At 32.0% G+C, this 18,862-nt stretch overlaps 1 protein-coding gene across 3 annotated transcripts in view; it reads left to right on the top strand.

Moving 5' to 3' along the window:
* SYT1 (synaptotagmin 1) overlaps positions 1 to 18,862 on the top strand; it is a 593,135-nt gene that overhangs the window by 168,649 nt on the left and 405,624 nt on the right. Inside the window, exons 1-2 of one of the 3 annotated variants that reach the window (XM_023218531.3) lie at positions 9,036 to 9,194; positions 10,657 to 10,722. The exons of 1 other annotated variant lie outside the window; for it this stretch is intronic. The gene's annotated coding sequence lies outside the window, so the exon portion shown is untranslated. Of the gene's footprint in view, positions 1 to 9,035; positions 9,195 to 10,656; positions 10,723 to 18,862 lie in introns of those variants that run through there. One more of the 3 variants, XM_023218440.3, reaches the window with a different exon arrangement.

Consider the following 18,862-nt stretch of genomic DNA (forward strand, 5'->3'; position numbering starts at 1 on the left):
GCAGCCAATAGACACAGGAAAAAAGGCTCATCATCACTCACCATCAGAGAAATGGAAATCAAAACCACAATGAGATACCATCTCACAGTAGTTAGAATGGCGATCATTAAAAAGTCAGGAAACAACAGGAGCTGGAGAGGATGTGGAGAAACAGGAACACTTTTGCACTGTTGGTGGGACTGTAAACTAGTTCAATCATTGTGGAAGACATTGTGGCAATTCCACAAGGATCTAGAACTAGAAATACTATTTGACCCAGCCATCCCATTACTGGGTATATACCCAAAGGATTATAAATCATGCTGCTATAAAGACACATGCACATGTATGTTTATTGTGGAAGTATTCACAATAGCAAAGACTTGGAACCAGCACAAACGTCCATCAATGATAGACTAGATTAAGAAAATGTGGCACATATATACTATGTAATACTATGCAGCCATAAAAAAGGACGAGTTCATGTCCTTTGTAGGGACATGGATGAAGCTGGAAACCATCATTCTCAGCCAACTATCGCAAGGACAAAAAACCAAACACCGCATGTTCTCACTCATAGGTGGGAATTGAACAGTGAGAACATTTGGACACAGGAAGGGGGAAATCACACACCGAGGCCTGTCATGGGGTGGGGAAGAGGGGAGGGATAGCATTAGGAGATATACCTAATGTAAATGATGAGTCAATGGGTGCAGCACACCAACATGGCACATGTATACATATGTAACAAACCTGCACGTTGTGCACATGTACCCTAGGACTTAAAGTATAATAAAAAAGTCACAATTATTTGACTTCTCTCATGTTAAAATTCTATTCTAGAAACTAAATAAGAACATTTTCCTTAGTATATTAAATAAATGTATATTTTATTTTATGCCTTCTGCAAATGCTTCTGATTTTCCCTGTTAAGTAATATTATAAAATTTGAGGTTGTAGTAGATTGTACCTAATGTGTTCATCAGGGCTTCCATGTTATGTTATTTTCTTGGCTTTGGCTTCTTTACAATAAAGAAACGTGAATGATGTACAACACAGAAGTGACTTCTCAGGATTGTGGATAATCTGTTATAGCTTGTCAGAAAATGCAGGGGAATTTTATATTTATGGTTTGAATATCCCTAAATCACCAATTCCATCCGCTCTTACTTCCTGTTAAGATGCTAATTCTTGTTAGAACCTTATTATGTAACTTTCATATTAAACACATCACAGAGTTAATCCTGGCTCTTCCTTATAGAACTTAAAAGAAAAGTGAATGCGTGCATAGTTAGTGGGCAGGAGGTTAGTAAGGTTTGAGGTGTAGTAATTATCAGACTGGGAAAGAGAAAAAATGAGACATAGAATAAGATATGATAATGTTCTATTTTTGGAATTCCTAATCATGGGAAATGTCTAGAATATATGCCCACATATGGCAAAGTATCTCCTGTACCCCTTTTTTCTTTCTATTAATGGTCACAAAGTATGTTTAATTATGCAAGTTGGCATGTAAGCCTTTATGAAAATATATATGTTATCAATCTAAATAAATAAATATCATGGGAGATAATTGAAAATTTATGTCCTACATAATATCTAAATATCCTGTAGAAATCAAGTAACTTTTTTCACATTTACATAAAAGTCAGGAGCACAGCTAGTATTAAGCTTAAGTATAATGGTAGCTCCATGATTCAACTGTACCACCAGATTGGCAAGTGAGAGGACGCTGTGTTGAGAAAGGGGTCTGATTGTGTCCTTCGAGCTTTTAGTTCAACAAATATTTATTTAGAAACTTATATGTATATGCCAGGCAATGTGCTAGATACTGTGAACTGAAGATTAGTTAGATAGGGTTTCTTGGGGAGCTTCTACTGCCATAAACAACAATAACAAACATAAATGTCAGTGTAATGCACTAAGTGATATATGATAGAGACATGAATTTTATAGGCAGGGACCTTATCTTGTACTCTTTTTTACACCACACAACTCCTGGAATAGTACAATTGAAAACTTTGTTGATGTTTGCTTGTTTTATAGAGATGGAATTTTGGCTTCACTTGGGGCTACCTCCAGTGTATTGACAATAAGAATACAACTCACAATAATACTGTGATTTGTATTCTGCTAGAAGGGCTGAGCTTCCCATCAACCTCTGCTAACCAAGTTTGCTACTCTTAATACAGTTAGCATTTAAATGATTTCATTATGTTGACATTTTAGTTCATGTTACAATTGTTAGTAAAATTAAAAATCCATGTGATAGATGGTGTTACAAGATTCCATTAAAATCTGTTAAAACAAATTTTTATAGGATTCTTTCCTGATTATTCCCTATTTCAAGGATATGAAGTAATTGTAATAAAGACAGTTTCTTTTCAAAAGTGATACAAACTTAAACCATAACAAAAGAGAAAATTACAATGCTAAGGGGTTCTATGGCAAATATCACAATGATGACACTGAAAAACAAAGCAAAAAAAAAAAAATCACTTGCTATAATATATAACTCCAAGGAATTTGAATTTCAAATTGAACTTCAGTCGCTTTAGCTGAGTTTTATATCAGAAGACCAAAAACTCATATCCTTATAATCTGCCTCGAGTTGTACCTCCCAGGAAATTTGCCTGTTCTAAGGTATTAATCTGATATTTCTCTTGAATATATTCTTTTGTCAGTGAAAATTAGTTGCTATTCACATTAGACACCTAAAAGATCAAAGATTGGAAGCTGAGAAAACAGCTCATCCATGTTATTGCTTCACTTGATCTGCTGTTATTCCATTCATTGTATCAGTTCATGGGTGAAATGAGAGTCTCCTTCCAACCAAGTCCAATAGTATCAAAATTGTAAGTGAAATTGGACTGAACTCTTCCCCTAATCTCCAACCATAGTGCACCCAATTGCTTCCTCTAGTAAAAACTTTAGTATGACTTCACTATACATTCCTCATGTAATTTGTTGAATGCTGTCCATCTCTCTCAAATATAATTTCATTACTTTAAAAACATCTTTGAATTCTCCTCTGAATAAATCATTGATTTAGAATTTCATAGAATTGCATTTATGCTCATTTTAACATTAAAGAATAATTTGATCAGAATTAGGTGGTTGGTTCTTACTTATGGTGAGTTTCTTTCCTTCATCCTCTCCTACCTTTTGTCTTTTCTGTTTATCAGTATGTTTTCATCCATTGAAGGGAGATCTAGAGTCTAGTATTCTGAAATCATGGCTTCATAAGTACTACAACTTCCGAACATCTAAATCTAAGAACTAGCTTTTAAAATGTTTTAACCAAAGTAAATTTTTAAAAATTTTACTTCGGTAAATTTTTTAGAATTAAAGAAATGCTATCCATTTAAAAGGAGTGTGACTATTTGGGTTAATGTGGTCTTCTGTGATTTCAAGTCTCCGTATAACATATCTTACCCATCTCTCTAGTGCTTACCTCTTCACTTATATTTTCACTAATATTTTATAGACTATGATTAAGACAAAACATATCTCTAGACCTCGATAGCCATGTAGTTTTGTTTTATGCCTAATGTAATTCTGTGTGAACTATGTAGAAATAGATGTTCTGGAGTTAAAAGTAGCATGACAAATGTTTTGTACTTCTCATAAATTTATCCTGAAGGCAAGCCCACAATATTAAATCATCACATGTAGAGGAAGCTGTCCTGTTGATTTTGAATTTTTTAAATATAAGAATCATGCTGTTCAGGCAAAAGCCCCAGGAAAACTGATCAATTTAAAGATGTTTTATCTTGAAAATTCTTTGGAAAGCCCTTTTGTTTTAAGGCTTTTGTTCCTCTAAGATTAGATAAATGATTTTCAGAAATCTAAGATGCTCAATAAATTAGTAGATCTACTGTCTTTCCTTTGGGTAAATGCTGCTTTCTCCCCTTCTTACAGATGAAGAAATTAAGATGAAGAAAACTTATATTAATATGAAGGTAATATATCTAATAGGTAGCAATGAATGTCTAAAAGAATACATTTGCTACCCTCTCAAAGTCCATTCCAACATTACAGAGACTTTTTTGCAAGAGAAAAACAGGATTCGGATACAGACAGAATTGAATTTAGATCCTAGCTCTACTACTTATTAACTCCAAAGAAGTTATGAACTGAGTTTGCTCATATGTAAATAGAGATAATTAACGACTACTGCACCATTTCCTTGTGAAGCTGAATGTGATAAACATATGCAATCTGCTAAATGCAGCTTATTAAATAGCAGTTAAAATTTTTCAAACTATCTGGCTTCTCCATAAATAGGCCTATAGCCTCCTCCAATGAATCTCTGAAGAGGGCAATTTTCATGTGAATATAAAGGTCCAGGATACATGTGAACCAAGCTGTATTGTTGTTTATAATCTGACACTTTTTTAAAAAGTTTTATTCTATTTTTAATTGACATATGGCCTTTTGATATACCTGTAAGTTGGTATCTTAGATAGGGATTTTAAAAAATGGATCTTTAGAGTAATTCTGCGTGGAAGTTGATCATTTCCTATTTTATTTCTACAGTTGTTCTCCACATAGATGCCCAACAGTGGAAACCAAAGACTACTTCGTCTAGACTGTAATTTTTGTCCTTGCTGGTCTTGCATTTCCAGCTTGACACTTTCCCACCATTGTCATCACAGGGTATGGTGCTGAACTAAACTCAGAATATAGCAAAGCACCTAAAGATGAGCCACTAGTCAGCTCAGAACTATAAAAATCTCATGCTGAACCCCAACATACCACTTACTTGTTCAATGACACACTGCTGGGTTTGAATATGGAGCAAACCAAGGTTTCAATACATAATTTTCTCTTCTTCAGCCTTAAGCATGTATAGAGAATTGCTATCCCGTTCTCTCTACCTCACTTCGCCAAAAGTTGGGAAAGCTGAGTCCATTTATGTTCATTGTTTGTCATTTAACCAGCATCCTCCATCCTCTTAGGAAATGTGCAGAGTTTAGGCAGCTACATTAAAGCACTTTGTAAAGATTTTTGGTTGACTTCTCTTTTCTATAAAGCCAACAATTATGTATCTGTTTTATCTCAACATTCTCCAGACTCTGTTGTAGCATCGGAATCTGTATAGATACTAGTACCTTCTGGAAATGAAACAATTCCTTCGCATTCTCTTTCCCTCATGCCTTCCTACTCTTCTGTAGCCTCCTTCGTTTACCCACCACTTCCTGCCCACAAAGCCACCATTTCTGCCATCACTGCCCTGCCAGCTGTCTTATAGGAATATTGCCATGGTGGTCCTGATTTGTACATAGAATCATAAGAGACATTCTGCTCTGTTTTGATACAGCTGAGAAAATGATCCCTGCTCACCCCTGCTGACTCAACTGGCAAGGAGACTTGAAGCCATAGCTTCAGATGCTTTTAACGCTTTTTAAATAGACCTTTCTCATTAAAGAACTGTACAACTTTGAACGTCATATGATAAGTGCTCTGGCCTCTCTTTCCAAGAACACCTATGACAATGAGAAAATGAAACAAACCAACAAAAAACAAGGTTGAGGCATCACAGAAGTCCCAGGATCACTGTCCAGTCTTCACGGCTGAGAAGTCATCTTTGGCAGCTGCCAATCAACATTCCTGTCCAGTTTTTAAGCTCAGAGTATTTTCTGCTCATTTCTATTCATTGATGAGAGTTTATCTAGCATCTACTCATTTTTAGTACCAGCTTAGTACAGGGAAGCACAAATATATAGTGCATGGCCTCCTCTAGTTGTCAAGACAAAACCAGCATTGATGAAACTGGGAAAATAGAGAGATCATGTGTAAGTAAGTGCTGAATTTTGTGTCACAGAATGTAAGTAACTGAAAAGCTTGTAGGAAAGGAAATACCTAGGAAGCCACTGTTGGTATGGAAAGCTTCATGGAGGTGTCAGTAATTGCCAGATGGGTATTGAATTAGCTCTTCATGGAGTTAAATACAGATGCTAAGAATTTCTTCAGCCTTCTCTCCTCTACAATGGTAGTCTCAATTCTATGACCCTGTAGTAAAAGAATGTTTACATAAACTCCTACCATTTTATAGCATCTTTTGAACACTCTTCATTTCTCTTCACTTGGGGATGCTAAACTTGGGAGCAGAAAGTGTGTAGAGTCACCCTGACTGTAATAAAAAGAAAAGATAAAGATTTCTACATCTGATACCTATATCAGTAGTACATGTGAATGTCACTTCATGCATACAAAAACCATAAATTACCTTTTGCATTCTCTCTTTTATGTTAAAGTCCCTTTCAGTAGTACTTACTTTTCATTATTTGAATCAGTGCATTGATTCTTTATTCATCTTTTCTATTTTTCTCATTTCTCTTTATACAACTCATATCAGGCTATTCTCTTTCATGAGAGTGTTCACAATGGCCCATTTTAATAAACAAACCTGTGTACAGAAATATTTAGAGCTGGAAGTCACCTTGGAGAATCAACTTTTCCCACTCTCTCATTTCACAGCTAATGAAATCAAGGTCAAAATAGATGAAGTGATTTGCTTAAGGTTATGGACTGAATAGAAGCAGTCGGAAATAGGATTATAAGATACAGAATTTTACTTCTGTCATTATGTAACCTTACTCATTGAACAAACATTTTTTTATGTGACAGGTACCATTCCAGGGTCTGGGGGCCAACCGAAGCTCCCCCCACACACAATTCTGCTCCTGATATTCACATTTCTGCAGAGTTCAGTTAGATGTGTTCAATGTGACTTTCTGCTATACCTTTTGGTAAATAGTTTTGTTTCTTCATGCTTTGATAGTGCCCTTATCTTCATTCAGTCCCAATTAACTTCCCCAAGCTTCTCATTTAATTAATTCCCATTCTTTTTTTTTTCAAGGTACATACTGGCTCTCCTGACTTAGTGCCATCCTGCCTCTTTGTTATCCCCCATTTCTAAAATAATTATTTTGAGTATAATGAAATGTTAAACATGGTTGAACCCAGTGTGTGATTATTGTAACTTTGGCTGCCAACAGATGTTTTCATATTTGTTGACTTGTATAATAAAGTGCCACAACAGAAAAATGAGTAGTTCCTTCATCCCTGCCCCTCTCCCTTTTAAAAATCTTTGTTGGTAAACATTTGTTCTATCATAATGAGAGCAGACTTGTAGACTTATTCCTCTTAAATGGTTGTCAATGGTTAGACAACAACAACAACAAAAAAAAAAAAATAGAAAAAATTCTTCTGCCCTAAATATGAAGTACAAGCTTTTGACCTTCTACCTTAATTTCCAAGAAAGTTCATATTCTGTACCATTGCCTTCCATCCTGTTTCTACCAGCAACCCCACAGGTACTTCTAGTGGTTACCTATAATCACAGAACATTTCTTTGTCTACTCTATTACTTGATGAATTCTTTTTCTTTCACTGCCTAATACTCTTCAGTAGTTATCCAGATAAACATTATTATCTTTTGTAGCTATAGACACAGTTAGATAATGTTGTGCTTAATGAACAAAAGAGAATAGCCACAGTTTCATGTAATACAGTATTAATAATGGAAGTGGCATTTTATTTTTGTTTAATATTTTTAAAGGATAGTTGTAGGGTCTTTTTTTGGTAATGTTTATTTCTCTATAATTTTAAATACTCACAAAAAGCTGCAGGTATAGTACAGTTTCTCACATGCCCTCTACCTTGACTTACTAATTATTTACCTTTTGTCATATACCATTTTTTCTCTGTCTTCTCTCTATATATATGAATATATGAAATATATATATGTATATTTGTCCAATAGAGGCAATTTATCTTTAATATAGTACCATTATCTAAATCACAATTTATATTAAAATTTCATCTACTGTCCTAATAATGTTCTTAACAGCTAAATGTTTTATTTCCCACTGGTCCAGGAACTAATCTAGAATCATGCAGTGAATTTAGTTGCCATACAGTGCTTTATGTTTGTGTTGAAACACTTACATTCACAGTAATGATCCAGAGAGTGTCCTTTTAAAAATAATCCCTGCTTGCTGACTGCTATTCCAATAATAGGAATTTAAGCCAAAAGATATGTAACAAAATCCCTTAGGATTAGTGATATCTGTGTTAAGGATATCTGTGCACATCAACCTTGTAACTATTTTCTAATCACAATTTTGGCATTTCAATGGGAGAGGGTCCAAGACAGAAAACTCTGAGTTTATTAATATTTTACAGTTTTGAAATTTAAACCTTAAGATCAGGATTCTGCTGCCATTCTAGTGCATCATGGGTTAAAGGGATAGTGTTTATAAGTAGCCATGGAACAAGGATTCACAGTGCCCTCTTTAAATCCAATCCTAAATAAATATTTAGCTCAGCACTATGCTACTGAAACCTCAACTAAAATCAATATTCTCCTCAAAAGAAATGCCTGATATATTTAAAAACAAAACCTGGATGTAAATATGAGTTATTTGTCATTCTTGAAAGTAAGTTCTCTTTTAAAAAACATACAACTATGCATTTTTAAATGTCCAACATTAAAATGAATATAAATAGTTGTCTTCTTCCCCCAAAATGCCACAAAAATTATTTGTGTATTTCTAATGCCTAAAGCATGCAGTTTTGCTTAATTCTGTAAATAGATTATGGTTAGGTCTGCAGGGTATGAGCAGTTTGCTTTCTAGCCACTGTCAAAGCAATAATAATCCCTAAATCTCAGATTTTTTTTTCTCCATATCAAGCCCGATTCTAAAATTGGATTAAAAAAAAAACCACTAAAAAGTCATCAGCTTTATCAACTATGAATGTATATAATATTTTGTGAAAAACACACAACCCTGCCTAAACAGATTAATGTTCTTTTAAAAGTATTGTACAAAAACATAGAAGTATCAAGCCCTGATATGAGAAAATTATCTGAGTCAGTTAATACGAATTATGTTACTGAAAAGTCAGATAGATGATGGAAGGAGCAAAATAATCCTGTGCTATGTTCACTTTTTCCTCTAAAATAAAGACAAGGCATTTGTACAGGCAAGAGACAGAAATTAGCTACCAGAAAAATGCTGTGCACATCCGTATTCAGAGCATAGATTAAGAATAAAATAGTTGTTTGTCCGCTACAGTAGAACAAGTTTGCCCATTCATCCTTGTGATAGATATGCATGCAAAACCAAAGTGAAATCAAATCCCTGCAGACGGCTCATAAGTCACAAACACTGTTTAATCCTTCCCTTTGGGAAGCCTGGCCCTTGGTAAATAATAATGCACAATGTATATAGTGTCAACTCTTCTTTTATTTTTTAATAAGATGTCTTTGTTTTCTTTAGCAGATTTTTGTCCCATATTTCTCGTAAAGAGCTCTGTGTCACTCGTACCTTCATGTGTATGTCCACAGAATCTTGCTGTAGTTTTTGTTTTAATAAAAAAGAAGTGTCAGTATACTTAAACTATACAAAGCATATCTAAAACTGATTGTGGCTCTAAGTCATGGTTTTAGAGGCAGTCAGGCAAACCTAAGTGCATTTTAACATTGCTCTTCCTAATGGATTTTACCAGGAAACAGTTGAGTTTCAAGCAGGAATAAAGGAAAAGCAGATCTTGGAGGTTTAACTGTTGAACAGATGCAGTAAATGTGGCTTTGGAAATACAGCTGTCACTTTAGATATTTTATGCTGAGTTACCTATGTGACCCAATAGCTACAGCTGCTGACATTAAAATATTTTCTTAATTCTGTTGAAAATAGATGCCATGAGAACTCTTAAAAACAGAGTAACATACCTATTATAAGACCTATTTTATTCTTTCCTCATTTTCATGATACTTAAATTTTTTGAAGACTGGAAATGATGAGAACTTATATAAAAAGGTACTTGTCTCTAGCACCATGGAAATTTTCATTTATGAGTTGTTAACATGTCAAACCAAATCAGAAATTCCTGATATCTTTATTATATTAAAGCAATGTTGCCTCTTGAGAAGGATTTAATTTTTTTACCCTTTTAAACTGAAAGTTGATCTTTTTTATGCATTGACGTGCAATTATTTTTCTCCTAATTCCTGGTGGGCTTTTAATATATACATATTTATGTGTGTTTGTGTACACACATATCTATTAACATGTATATAAACATGTATATTTAAATACATGTATGTTTATCGTATGTACTAGAATGGTTAGTAGGTTATATCAAGACATTGATTAGCTTCTGAAAATAGGCAAATATGTATAACATGTTGAAGTGTTTCTAACATCAGTGAAAAATATAAAATTTAAAAGTAACATGGGGCTGTACAAGCTTGATTTATAATAATCATATTGGTACCTGAGACAGCACCAGAAATTTAATTGACTAAGAATCATGTGATTTATTTCTTAATGAATGTAATATTCTCTAATAATGTCTGTCTAGATTAATGTTATTCTAATTTCAAATTAAAACACTATAGAAAGCATAATTGACTTTTCACAAAATCAGTATATAAACTATCCACAGACTCTTGATCTCTAGCTCATCAAACAGCTTTAAAATCTAAACTATCTATATTATACTACATATACTAAATATGGATATATGACATTATTTTTATTGGAATATGTAGTAAAATTTTAAGTAGAAATATTAAATAATAAAATTAACATATTTATAACAATCTGAAATGAATCTGAACTATGTGTAGTCAAGTAACCAATGTATATATTATTTTCCTTTTAGAAAAACAAAATAATTCTGAAAGAAAGAAAATAAAGAAAAACATACTCCAGAATTCCTAATAGAACAGTAAGTACTTTAATGACATTATGGTGATAATAAATCTGTAAAATTAGAGCTTACAAATGTCTTTTATAGAAACACTAACTTTTCTATTATCTAAGATAATAAATTAGCAGAGTAAGCAAGTTGAGCCATCTCTTTCAATTTACTGGAGTAAACTGAAAATCATTTGTCCTATAATCCGCTCAGATACGAGGGCAAAGTAATCTTTGTGACACATTTATGGAGCAGAAAATGTTTATGATGACTCCATCATATCTTTTGACTAGCATAGTATCATCTTAAATTCTAAAGAAGAAAACAGTAATAAGCTAGATGTAATCAAAGTATCTCATTTTCTCCATATGTGATAAAAAGTTTTTACTTATTTTGAACAAAATGTTAAATACTATTGATGTGCTTGGTTTATTTATAATCACTAAATTGAAATTATTAAAAAATGGCAGCTATCTGCAGGCTTAAAATCTACACGATATTATCATTAGTACATTTGTTTCTAATCTCACATCTTAACTAAAAATGTATTTCTAGAAATGTATTTCCTTGCTATTGTTTGATGATTATAATAGTTTCCCTAAATATGTTTTCACTAAGCAAAGTTAAGTACATGTTGATGTCAATCCTTATGGTAAAATTGGTGACAAAATAAAAATTTCAAGATGCAGGCAATTACAAATTTTGAATATGTGAATATGAAGAACAATAACACAAAGACAGAAAAGCAAAACCCATGTTTATGACCCATGTTGTGTCACATTTAATACCATTGAGTTTGAAATGCAGTTTCAAACTCAGTGTTTCAAAAGTTTCAAACAAATATTAGAGTAAAACATAGTATAATAAATTAACAAAATGAAAAATCTGTGTCAATACATACCAAACTAGAGTCAAGTTCAATGGAAAAAATGTAAGTTTGATATATAAAAAGTGAAAATTTCTAAATAATTTTTATAGGATGTATACAAATTATTCTTACATAATAAAATTTTTTAGCCCCCAAAGGACTTTGATGCATAAATTATATCTTAACTTTGAATGATTGGATATAATTAATCATCATCACGATGATATAAATGAAGTTTTTCTGAAATATATTTTATTTATTTTTGAGGTATGAGAGAGGCAGAGAGAACACCTGTTTCTTTTACCTGTCTGTCTGAAGATTATGTATGTTACAACTTCACACAAAGCACTCTGCCACTTACTTTTTGTTATGAATGGCCATATATTTTAAATCAGAAATCTATAAAATTTATAATTCAAAATGTTTACACTGTTAAAAACTTCTCTTTGATTTAAAAAATTAACTCTAAATGTATGAAAGTCTATTTTGAGTTTTCAGAGCAGGTTGTGAGCATGTTTACCTAGTTCTGGGTACAAGGATAATTTAAGAATCAGATTTTTCTGTCATATATAACAATTTTTGAAATTCTGAAAATCTGAGTGAGTTACAAGATGTGAAATAAGTGAGAAATTTCTTTTTAACATAGAATTTTTTTATCATCTTAATACCCAACATAGACAATGAAATCATTCAGCCAAAACAAACATTTTTAAACACCTAAAAGATTAGACTGTCTTAAAGTTTTGTTTTTATATATATAATTCTGTTTTTAAACATAATTTTGATTCTGTGCAATACTCATTGAAAAGTGGTTGAATTTTTTTAAACTGACAAGACCAGACATATTTGTTTTAAGCTCTTTGTACAAGAACCATGTGATATCTACTTCATTCCCTCACAATTTCTCAGCCCTCTGAGTATAATTTCATGTGAAAAGCCATCAATGACTCATTTTCTGCTCTGACTTACATATAAGTTATTTGGTCTATTGTTCAGGTGTGACCTATATAAGGTATTTGACTGGAACTGTAATTTTCATAATTGTATTGAAATAGGATTTAGCCTAGCATACCTAGGAGAGATCTCATTCAAGTAATGAGATCTCTTGTTCATTTAGAGTAATCTTAGAAAAAATAACATACATGTTTCCAAAGAAGAAATTATGCCTCTTTTTATGCATTTTTATGTGGTTTGGAGCAGTTTTTCATCTCATATTTTAATTGCCTATTATTTAATAATTATATGCTAAATCACTCATAAATTACATGCAAAGAAAAATGACTCAATTCAAGCCCACATAATAAAAAGTATAAAATTTTTAAAAATTTTATCAGATATTGTGAAGAGGAATACTCTGACTTAAATGACATTATCAAAACATAAGAGTTCTTAATATGTCTTAGCCACTAAAGAGCTCATGAGTTAGTGTTAGACAATAAATGGAATAAAACATTATATCAGATGAATATAATAGATAATACAGTGACATTTTATCTATAGACTGTGCATCTGTTGCTAGCCCATGAATTAGTTTTATGAATTGTATTTGAATCAAAACTTTATAAATGAAAGCTTTTTAGCACAGGAAAACTCTACAAACCTCTTACAATTTTGCTTTTAAATTCATAGGTTAAGAACAAGTTGATAATTGATTAAAATATTACTATAATATTACTGAAGACATTTACAGCACATTGCATTTATTGCTCACAAAAGGTTTTTGTGCTTAAGAAAGAAATATAAAAATATAAGGTACATTCTTATAAGAATATAAGAATAAAAGACCATTGGAAAGTGTATTCTAAAACACAGTTGACCCTTGAGCACCAACTCCCACGCAGTCCTAAAATTCCACGCCTAACTTTTAACTCCCCAAAAACGTAAACTGCTAATAGTCTACTGTTGACTGGATGTTATCAATAACATAAATAGTTGATTAACTCATATTTTTCATATTATGTGTATTATGTAGTATATTCTTAACAATAAAGTAGGAAAAGTGGAGAAAATGTTACTAAGAAAATCGTAAGGAAGAGAAAATGTATTTACTATTCATTAAGCGGAAGTGGATCATCATAAAGGTCTCCATCCTCCTCTTCACATTAACTAGGCTGAGGAGAAGGAAGAGGAGGGGTTGGTTTTACTGTCTCAGCAGTGGCAGAGGCAGAAGAAAACCTGTGGATAAGTGGACCTGCGTAGTTCAAACCCGTGTTGTTCAAGTGGCAACTATAGTCATCTTTCTTTTGATTGCTGAAGCTCAGTAGTACTTTCAAGAACGTCATAGTCTGCTCCTTATAAACTCTGATCATACTGGATACTAATAATAAAGAGGGTGTGTTTAAAAACTCATTCAGATGCTCAGACATCCTTTTAGAAACTATTCATATTATCCTAGATTTCCTAAGCCTCTTTAATACAACTGGGAGTTGAGACACTCACTCAAAGTGTGACGATTATTAACAACCCTGCTTTCCTGAAAAACCAAATACAGCAAGAAGTTTTCAGTAAGAGTGATTCTAATGGAAAGCAGATTTTAACCAATAAAACAATCTTGTGACTCATTAGAGAATAAATATTATTTGCAAATACCCTAAATGTTACCTACAAATGCTCCTGACAAGTTTTACTTAGTCAATATTTCCCTATTAGAAGTAATAAAGTCCTGCAATGAAAAAGCATAAGCCTGTGAGTGTGTGTAATAGTGGCACAAAGCTAGGAGAAAATGTAGAGGTCACCTATTCTAATATTTTCATTTTATAGAGGTTACCTCCTCTAATATTCTCATTTATATATGGGCTGAGAGGTCAAGCCATTTGCCTAAGCTCTTATATCTAGTGATAGAACTGAAAAAAAAATCTGTGCTAATTAACCACCCACCATTTTTTTCTATCTACTATATTAACTGAAAGTGCCGTTATTAAAAAATGTGTGTGTCAGAACTGTTAAAAAAACCTCTTCTCCAAATTTAATCTTTTTTCAACCAAAACACTAGTGAAAATTTATGTAAATTATTGTTTGTCTAATCTCTAGTAGTCTAAAATTGTATTTTGATATAGTTTATTAGAATGATGTTTACAAAGGTTATATATCTCCACTGTGTAACCTTTATAAATAAATAAAAATATATATGTATCTCCACTATGTATGTATAAAGAGAGCTCATTTATATAGGTATTTATTAATTTATATTTATATACATCTCTACTATATATGTATAAAGAGAGAGGTAATCTGAGTCTTGACTTAATCCAACTCCATCTAATATTTATTAATAAGTAGTAAAGAAAAATAGCATATGCACATTAAGTTTTCATGAGCAGAGAATCCATAGGAGAAGGTGAGGACATTTAAGATTACACAGTTAAAAAACTACTAGATAATAATAATATGTAATAATAATACATACATGCAATCTGCCATCAGCAACACTTAAACAGTTATCTCAATGAGATAACTGGGTAATGAAAAATGTCTGCCCAACATACTTCCCAAGATTCTCTGAGATCAGATTAAATATATGAAGATCTTTACAGTGGTATTTAAGTTAAAACTCTTATATATATTATATAAATTCTTATGTATAAAATAATGCATATTAATGTTAATTAAAATTATTTTATAATATTGACAAAATTATTAGACATATTAGATATCACTAATAAAATATATTTTTAATTAAAAATAATTAAAATTTATATATATAATAAACAACACTTATTTTTAAATAAACAATAAGTATTATTACATAAAAACTTAGATTATTATTATGAAAAGAAGTTCTTTTTGCGAACATTGGCCTTGTTTTTGGAGTACCATGTGTCATTTTATAAAGGCATATTTCTGAAAAAATCAAAGTTGTTGGTTGATTTTTGCTTTAGGCAATAATGATCATACAGAAAAAAATTCCCTTTTTCTTGAATTTATAATTTATCTTTAATCCTGATCCGTGTTCCCACACATAAGCCTAAGAGAGCTCATATATGGAAGGAAGGGAGTTGGGAAAGGAAAGGAAGCATTTACTGGGCTTTCATTTTGTGCCAGGTGTTTAGTAGGCATTGAACTAAATTTCATTTAATTATTCAAAGAACTCTTTTGATGTTATAACGGTTTTACAGATGATGAAAATGCGAATTCAAAGGTTTATAAAGTTAGCTTACTTAGTATGCAACAGAGTTGCCATAAACTCAGGTCTCTCTGATTTCTCCTTTTCAATTTAGGACTCAACTAAACAGGGACAACCAGTGAAAGTAAGGCATATTTCACCTTCCTATATGAATGTCTATGCAAAATACTTAATGTGCACACGTTACTTTACTACTTATCGTTAATAAATAAGAGATTGAATCATGCATATTTGTCCTTCAGATGCTAAAAATAACCCATGGTAGGAGAATTTAATTATTAAAAACAACAATCTTTTGATAGGAAAAGTAGCACCAAAATCAAAATGAATTATAGCCATAAGTATAAAAATTCACCTAAAGGAGAAAAACAATATTTATTTTGTTTGTAAATAACAATACAGTGGATATTCACCATATATACTTAGGTTTTTATATATACTACATTATCGGGACTTATTTTCTTTGAAAACTTTGGTACCACTTTGGAAATTCATTCCTTTATTTATCCTTCATTCTTTATTCAACAGGCTGCTATTGATTATCCACGTATACAGAGTTCCAGGTGTTTTAGATACAGGAATAAATAAAGCATAGTCTCTGTCATCAAGTAGTTTATATATGGAATAATTACAAATATAAGAAAGTTTGCTTCATAAAGAGAATAAAAGTTATATTGACTATAAGTCATAGATTTTCTTTTCAAGCTACTCATCTGATTAACCATAATCAGATTAAACTAGGTTTTTATTTGTCAAATGATTCAGTGTTTTGTCACTTTCCTTGGATATTGAGTAAAATGGGTTTCCCACAATCATCATTATTTGTGATAAAGCTAAACCATGTTTCACAATTTATAGTATTTTTTGATACACTAACAAAGGAGGCTTTTATAATCTTATTATAGCATAATACTGGCTTTGGAAATTCTCTATATTCAAATGCCAACTCGACCACTTAGTAACTATGGGATATAGGACAATTTTTTAGACCTCTGTGTGTTTTGATTTCTCCACTGAGTAATTGTGATATTCAAATGAGTCAAATATAGGCAATGTCTTTGTTTATATAACAGTGTCTTGTTGATAGTAGTTACTGTATTCAAGTTAGCTATTATAATTAGTTGATAGAATTCAGTCCATTGTTTCTAAAACTTCTTATTAATTTTTGATTTGGAAGCTCTCATTGATATTAGTCTTTATTTTATTCTGAAAAACATTATCTTTCATCACTGATATATAAGTTGTCTAGTTCAAAGAGATAAAGTGAAAATTATTTAACCAGCATTTATCGTTTTAAAAAAAATCATGTAAAGTTCAAAGTTAATAAGACTTGTAACCAAATGATTTAGCTATATGAATTATTAGTTTTGATCTGCTATAACATTATGATTTATTTACTTGTCTATACCAGGGTATTGCCTTGGGTTGCATTATTCTCCTTTGTAATTAAGAATGTTTGCACTGAATAAAAAACTGTATTCAAGTGCTGTTTCTGCCATGTATTACCTGCGTGTCTGCAGGAAGACAAAATAAGCTGCCTCAATGTCCTTGTCTATAAAAATGAAAATGAATCCTATTTTATAGGTTTCATATGAGAGTAATGACATGTTTATTAACTTCTTATTACAGAAATTAATATAGTAACATAAGTAAAGATTAATGTTGTTAAATTTGTTATTTAAAACATCTTAGTAATATCAAAGGGGTATTCTTTTATTTCAAATTTATTTATTATAAATTAACATCTTTTAAATTATAAAACATAGTCATGTACCACCTAACAACATTTCAGTCAGTGATGGACTGCATATACAGCAGTGACCCTTAAGATTATAACATCAGATTTTTACTGTACCTTTTCTGTTTAAATACACAGATACCACTGTGTTATAGTTGCCTACAGTATTCAGTACAGTGACATGTATAGGTTTGTAGCCCAGGAACAACAGGCTAAACCACACAGCCTAGGTGTGAGGTAGACTGTACCATCTAGGTTAGTATAAGTACACACTATGGTGTTCAACAACAAAATTGCCTAATGATGCATTTCTCAGGATGTACCCCTGTCGTTGAATGATTCATAACTGTATATAGAAGTCTAGATGGAATAAAGAGTAAGGGAAAGTGTAAAGGAAGAACGAAAAGGAGAAAAGTCTGGTTGGAAATCTTGAACACAAGATGAAATTTGGATTTGATAGAGTAGGATGCAGGCTTGCTTTGGGAGGAGTCCACCACGAACCCTCTCCTTGAAGGCCTCTTCCTTCTTAAAGCAAATACAGAAATTAGACAATCTCAATAGCATGACTCCCTTTCAGAATGGTCAAGAGTAAGGCTTGAGACAGTCTTCATAGCCCTAGAAGTAGGCTGAATCAGTGTGCATCATGGTGTGAAGAGTAGCAAAAATGCTTTCTATCTTACCATGAAATTATTTTCTTTGGAATAACAAAGGGGCCCATTTTCTCTAGAGAAAATAGACCTAACCAAACTGTAGGCTGAGTAGATGTCCAGAAATAAATTGCATCCCACACATTGTTATTACATGCACCATTTTAAAGTTAAGGGCAGTATGATGCCATTACATGGCAACTCTTATTTTAAAAAATAGTAAAATTTTGTATGGGACATCTGAAATTGAAATCGCAGCATTATTCTTTTACCAAAGAAATCTCAGTTGACAAACATGCTTATTTTGCTGCATTTTTCCCTCATGATACAGAATACTGTTTCTCCTCATTTTAAAACCTCAATTAATTATCTTCAGATGAAAATATTCATATTCACCATTTTAAGTGGCTTTGCTGTTTGAGTCACTCTTTTGATAACACCATAAAAATCCCTTTACAATACTGACATGGGCTATCAGTCCTAACACCACTTCTTCTTTCCATGTAAAATCTTGTTATGCCTCTAAAGATGAGTATATCCCAGTCTTAATAATAACGATTCCTGTTTCAGCAGAAAGTAATTCATAATAAATATCTTAGCATTTTCCTCCTTTCCTTGGAATTGAATCATTACAAATACTAACAATTTTAGTTCTTTTCTGTTCTGAAAGATGAAAAATCTGGCTCAGCATATGCTCCATTGTACATTTGAGCAATTTATGTCCCCTGTTCTTATGGTTAATATGAATTGCTTAATCCTGTGATTGTTTTTGTTTTCCATTTTCAAAGGGATCC

This window comes from Piliocolobus tephrosceles, chromosome 10 (genome assembly GCF_002776525.5).
Source record: "Piliocolobus tephrosceles isolate RC106 chromosome 10, ASM277652v3, whole genome shotgun sequence".
Taxonomy (NCBI): domain Eukaryota; kingdom Metazoa; phylum Chordata; class Mammalia; order Primates; family Cercopithecidae; genus Piliocolobus; species Piliocolobus tephrosceles.